General features: G+C 37.8%; 1 protein-coding gene across 1 annotated transcript in view; it reads left to right on the plus strand.

Annotated features, from left to right (window-relative positions):
- LOC109910947 (putative sodium-coupled neutral amino acid transporter 10) overlaps positions 1-7,004 on the plus strand; it is an 84,696-nt gene that overhangs the window by 69,026 nt on the left and 8,666 nt on the right. The window lies entirely within an intron of this gene.

Below are 7,004 nucleotides of genomic sequence, written 5' to 3' on the forward strand. Positions count from 1 at the left end.
GCACACAATGGCAGCATAGCACACAATGGCAGCATAGCACACAATGGATACACAGCTGAACTTCCCAATGGTCCTTCAGCAGCATTTACCAAACGTATGACCCCTGCCACCTAGAAAAGGCAGAATGGGAAAACCTTCGCTCCATTGCTTTATTACCCTGGAACTCCCTTCTGAGACATGCAAGAGATATAGATTCGCAACCTTTTATCCAATATTACAATGCATTGTTTTATAATTTAAACAGCATCTTTCACCTTTGAGCACGCATTTGGAACAAAATAATTTAAAATTAAGAGTGGAGTTGGATTTACAGTATATATTTGTCATTATTTTTCATGTACATTCAACAGTTCACTAATCTAATTTGCCTCCAAAGCAACAATTCAGTATATGTACCAATGTATTTCCAACAGTTTTCTGCATGGTTGCCACTTCTGTGTTGGAAAATGAAGTAAAGGCTTGAAACCAGCTGTCACGAGAACAGTTGACTGATTTCTGGCAGTAATACAGCAGTTGCTCAGCCAAAAGAAACATCTGGCTTTCCAAGCCGGAAACAAAAAAAAAAAAATCACAGCAAATAATACACCTTAAAGTCATGATTTTCTTTTAACAATTCCTTTATAAATTGTAACATGATATATTTCCAATTTATTATAGTATGCAGAACCAATTTGAGAGTACAATACAATTTAAATTCCTTAAACACAATAGCTGCATCCAACATCAACTTAATAGAATAAAAGTTGCCTTTGAAAAGCGAAGGTTTGATGGAACAACCTAGATTTCAAAATTTTGAACAGGCAATAAGTCCATATTTTTTCCCGGAGCATTTTAGGGGAAACGTTGCATTTAAATGAAGTTTTAGAAAGATTAGTGTGGTAGCTAATCGTCAGTTTGGGAGGCCAATGAATTTGTCAGTGCCACAAAAATTGCTCATCACTCAAATTTGCATGCTATTAAGGATTAGCATAATGAGTAGCGTCAATAGAAATATCCAGAATTAGTTGACAAAGGTATTTTGATTTGTTGAACAGTGTCCTTATAATTGTATCAGTATAAACTGTGCAACAAAAATGCACATGAATATAAAAGTGGAAAGGGGGCATTAAGGCAGGCATGTTAGCATTAAGTTTTAAAATAAATCAACCTTCCCCTTTACATCAAATCTGCATATGAAAAATTTCATTGGTACATCATTTTAACTTCAGCACTGGCTACAAACTGTCACAGCATTGATGAACAATGCATATTTCAATTTAACAATCAATCAGTATAAGGTAAATGTAGCATGAGTAAGATGTCATCAAAGTCATGATACAGACTGTAAAATAACAATGAGAGTGAAAAGAATGATATGAATTGATCTTACTTTATAGCACTGAATTAATATAATTTCTTCCTTATGCACATAAGATTCAATTTCAGAATAGATTTATTAGGATGGGAAGAAAAAAAGAACTGTGGCTTAGGATTCATCTGTTTTCAAGTATTATGCTATAATGTCTGCTGGTCAAAGTCCATCATTTGTCTGTATCAGATAACCTCAATGTCCCTGATGCATTGTAGAGCATGGTGAGGCATGCATAAGAACATATCACCATGCTCAAGGGACTTCAAACTGGGAAATCCAAACAAGTACAACTTCTACTTGCGGTTTTTTTCAAAAAAAAGGAAGTAGACAATTAATGGGGAATTATAAGCCGGTTAGCTTAACTTCTGTAGTGGGCAAAATGCTTGAATCTATCAAGGAAACAATAGCAAAACATCTAGACAAAAATTGCCTCAATGGGCGGACGCAGCATGGGTTCATGAAAGGCAGGTCATGTTTGACTAATTAGCTGGAATTCTATGAAGACATTAGGAGCACGGTGGACAATGGTAACCCAGTAGATGTAGTGTATCTGGATTTCCAAAAGGCATTCGACAAGATGCCACACAAAAGACTGCTGCATAAGATAAAGGTGCACAGCATTACAGGCAATGTATTGGCATGGATCGAGGATTGGCTGACTGACAGGAAGCAAAGAGTGGGGATAAATGAGTGCTTTTCTGGTTGGCAAACAGTGACTAGTGGTGTGCCTCAGGGATCAGTGCTAGGACTGCAATTGCTTATAATTTACATAGATGATTTGGAGTTGGTGACCACGTGTAGTGGGTCAAAGTTTTCGGATGACACTAGAATGACTGGTAAAGCAAAGTATGCAGAGGACTCAAAATTTGCAGAGGGACATAGATAGTATAAGTGAGTGGGCGAAGGTCTAGCAGATGGAATTCAATGTTGATAAATGTGAAATCATCCATTTTGGTAAGAATAACAGTAAAAAGAACTATTATTTGAGTGGTAAAGAGTTGCAGTGTGCTACTGTGCAGAGGGACCTGGGTGTCCTTGCACATGAATCGCAGAAGGTTGGTTTGCAGGTACCACAGGTAATTAAGAAGGCAAATGAAATGTTGTCCTTAATTGCTACAGGATTGGACTTAAAGCAGGGAGGTTATGTTGCAGCTGTACAGGGTGGTGGTGAGGCCACACCTGGAGTAGTGTGCAGTCTTGGTCTACTTACTTGAGAAAAATGTTCTGGTACCAGAGGGGGTGCAGAGGAGATTCACTCGGTTGATTCCAGGGTTAAGAGGGTTGGCTTATGACAAGAGGCTGAATAGACTGGGATTATATTCATTGAAATTTAGAAGAATGAGGGGAGGATCTTATAGAAACATATAAAATTATGAAGGGAATAGATAAGACAGAAGCAGGGAGGTTGTTTCCACTGGCGGGTGAAACTAAAACAAGAGGGCATATCTTCAAAATTAGGGGTCCAGATTTAGGACTGAATTGAGGAGCAACTTCTTCACCCAAATGGTTGTGAATCTGTGGAATTCCCTGCCCAGTGAAGTAGTTGAGGTTTCCTCATTGAATGTTTTTAAAGCTAAGATATATAATTTTTTGAATAGTAACAGAATTAAAGGTTATGGTGAGAGGGTGGGTAAGTGGAACTGAGGCCATTCAATAAGATCATGGCTGATCTTATTGAATGGCAGAGCAGGCTCAAAGGGCCAGATGGTCTACTCCTGCTCCTGGTTCTTATGCTTTTATGTTTTAGATCAAGTGGTCTCTTTTTCAGACATTCCCCATTTAGCCCACACCCAGACTAATTCAATGCTGTGCAAAGCTCAACGGCTTAAGAAGTTGGCACACAAATAGCACTTTGAGAATGTAAACAGTCAAACACTTGCAGGTCTTCAGCACAATGGACTAGCAAATTTCTACCAAGGTGTCTACCCACATTTGAGGGGTTTAAGTTACAAGGCTTTCTAGGGGCAACTTGGAAGAACAGTGACTAATCCTATGTGAAAGCATGGATGAGCCATCTTTCAAAACATCACCAGTGTTCCTCAATGCTATCTAAAGTGCTCAAGTATTAGATTACCAAGATGTTACAGAGCATCTAATCTGTCGTGATCAGGCATGTTAACTCGGAACTAACTCAACCCCCAAAAAAATCTAACTTTTTTAATCTTCTAGCCTGCACACCATTAGCTGGTCCTTGTATTACTGACATGGTGTACTACAAAATTGTTGCGTTTGGGACTCACTGTATGCAAGTTAGTAGTCACATTTTTCTACATAACAATAACTGCACTTTGAAAGCAAAACACCAGAGACACAGTAAAAGGAATTGCACTAATGGAAGTTCCTCCTCCTTCTCATGTTGCTGCACTGGTAACCCTCTACTGTATTGCTAAATTCATGGAATCATCATAGAATCCCTACAGTGTGGGAACAGGCCCTTCGGCCCAACAAGTCCACACCGCCCCTCAGAGCATCCCAGCCCCCTATAACCCATCTAATCTACAGACTGAGGGCAATTTATCATGGCCAATCCCCTAGCCTGCACATCTTTGGAGTGTGGGAGGAAACCGGAGCACCTGGAGGAAACCCACGCAGACACAGGGAGAATGTGCAAACTCGACACAGACAGTTGCCCGAGGATGGAATCAACCCGGGTTCCTGGCACTGTGAAACAGCCGTGCTAACCACTGAGCCACTGTGTCACCCTAAATTCTTAGTCTCGATGCCTGAACTTTGGCATCAAGTTTGAAAATCTGTGTGAATAGCACAACAATATACATCGCTTTCCTCACCAAATATCCACAGGTACTCACAGCAGAGATCACAGAAAACCTGACTAATCTTTCTGTCTCAACTCAAGGTACGAGCATCACATACGGCACTGCTGCCTCTGTTCTACCTGAAATCAGTTAACTTGAGCAGATCGAGGATTAAATCTAGCCTCCTTTGTTTCTATCCCTCATTTGGTCTCAATAAACTGACTAACAATTTGAGGAGTGACAGTTAACAGATGGAAGGGTTTGCAACAAAATATGTTGGAGCCAGTCCAAGAGAGTAGTGGAATACAAATTTGTCTGTTTCTAGAAAGAGTGCTTCATTTCAGAAACAGTCGCACAGTAAAAATATTAGTGAATTTCTATCTTATCACATTGGACACACTAATTGGTTATTTTAGGAGAAATAATGCCTGACCAATGGCAAAAGCTGTGTAGATTGCCCTTTTCCCCTGCACATCTGTTGTTGCAAACCTGTTGACCTGATAGAAAAAAAGAGCAAAAATATCTTTAAACTTATGCACTGAGCAATAATTTGGCCACTAAGGAAGTATAGCCAACTAGCTTACTGTAAACTTTATTTAGACACTATAGCTTAAGTGACTAGATCAAAGATTTTTCTTATGTTGTTCTATTTATAAAATGGGTTCCCACATGAACCCACTAATAGGGGACATTGAAAAGAAAATACAAAGTGCTTTTATTATTCATTGGTTGATTTGGCCTCAGTTCAATGATCAAAGCAACTTTTTAAATTAAGACACACGGTAACAGTTTCTTATGGAATTAAAGCCACATGAAACTAAGTACCTTTGAAACATGTTTTGGAAAATGTACATTGTAATACCATATTACAGAAGTAAAGTAAATGCAAAAGTAAATAGGTGGAGAAGAACACAATTTACAAAGCAAAAACGCAAAGCTGCAACATTATGGAGACCATTAGACAAGATTTTCGACCACTGAGGACAGATGGATATTATGCATCAGCTTGTCACAATGAACTACTTAAATCATTTTCATTTTTATAGTTTGATCTACTTTTAACTAATGTCAAGTACTCCAAATATTACCCCAAAGAAGAGAGAGGGTTAAAGTTAATTAACATTTTAAGAGTAATTCTCTTCCTCCAAATCTATTTTGTAATTTAAATGTTATGAGGCTGTTTTATTATCACATGATTAAATGCAATGCATGTATTTTAAAGCTGTCAGTGAAATTCAGTCCTCATGGCAATGCAGCTGTATCACTTGGGACAACCAAAACAGATGCTGAGGAGAGAATTTCTGGTTGCAAGTGCCCTAGGACAATTAAATGAGAAAAATTATGTATGTATAAATCTAGTAAGACACTGATGTAATTCAATCTACTGCAAATGAAAGAATAATACCAGTTATCTTTCATTGCCATTTTGTCATCTTGACTAGAACTACCTTTGGCAACTACTATTGGGTTTACATAGCTTGACTGATAATAAAATTGCATATCACTTTCCTAGTTCAAACTTTTTTTAGATCCAGGTGTTCCCCAATTCCTACTACAAAGGTAGCTGTGCTCCACAAAGTCTCTTACAGATGGGCTGGCAAAGCAGAGCAGGTGACTGACTTTTGAAATGCCACTTCAACATCACACCACAGAAGGGCATATTTATAGTGGTCGGACAAACTTTCAATTTCCCCTTTGCTGCTACTACTACAGAACACTTAAGTAACTAGGATAAAAAGTGGGTTAGCTGCCACACAGAGATTATACAAAACACTTCTAAGCAGATTAGCAAATCAACAGCATACTTCACAAAATACTGGGTCGAGTGATAAAAATTCTTTACTTGTCAGAAACTAACTTGAACTACAGGAAATGGATTTTAAGAATAAGCTTTTAAAATATTTTGTAGGAACAGGAAACGTTGGAAAAAGAAATGAAATATTACTTGCTGTTTCAAAAGACTTGAAAACACAGGAAGGCAGCAGTGTCAGAGTGTAGACATGGAGCAACACATTCTGGCATTATTCATAATGTAAATGAGGTACTTTATTTTTCCAATTGAATTTCATAGCACTATTCAGGAGTACAGAACTGTGTGTGGGATATGTTCCAACATATAATGAATATACAAGCACCCAATTTTTGGATGATATTCCATAGAAGATCAGAAGTAAAAGTCAAACTTCACAACAGCGTGGATGAAGGGTGGAAGTAAAATGGCTTCCTGCTTCTTTTAATAATTAGTAAACTAACCTGTGAAATGAAACTATTCTTCTGGATTTTTCTGTAGATAAGCGCTGGGCAAACAAAACAGATGAGGCTCCCCATCGTGGCACCTGTCAAACCAAGGATTGTTTCCACTGCAAAAAGGAGAAACAGTATTAGAAGATAATAATGGATCATCCTTTCCACTTTAAAATGTTCAAATGCAACAAACAGTTTGTCCTTTTATATTCAAATATTCTATTATTAAAATGAACAATTGATATGCTGAACTGTGAGAAAACAAAAAAATGCACCTTTAAGATGCACTCCAAGAATCAGCACACCAACACCTATAATGGTATCTACATGTCTGGCCATTTTCTTTTTTTTCCCCCCCAACTGATCTGTACAAATTACCCTGCTAATAAGCTTTAAAAAAAAAATAACTGACAAACTAAGTAGCATTCTTACAGATAGGAAATACATCAATATTATCCGCATAATACTCTTTAGCATGTTAATATTAACTTGCATGCAAATGAGGCAATAGATCAATTACCTAAGTTTGTTGCTAATGACACTGAATTGGCAGAAAGTTAATATTAATCCAGGCATTCAAGACCACCTTTCAGGCTTTCCTGAAATTGCCATGCATCTTCCACTGACCATTCCCTCCATTAATATAACTCGTA

Source organism: Rhincodon typus, chromosome 23 (genome assembly GCF_021869965.1).
Source record: "Rhincodon typus isolate 14 chromosome 23, sRhiTyp1.1, whole genome shotgun sequence".
Classification (NCBI taxonomy): Eukaryota; Metazoa; Chordata; class Chondrichthyes; order Orectolobiformes; family Rhincodontidae; genus Rhincodon; species Rhincodon typus.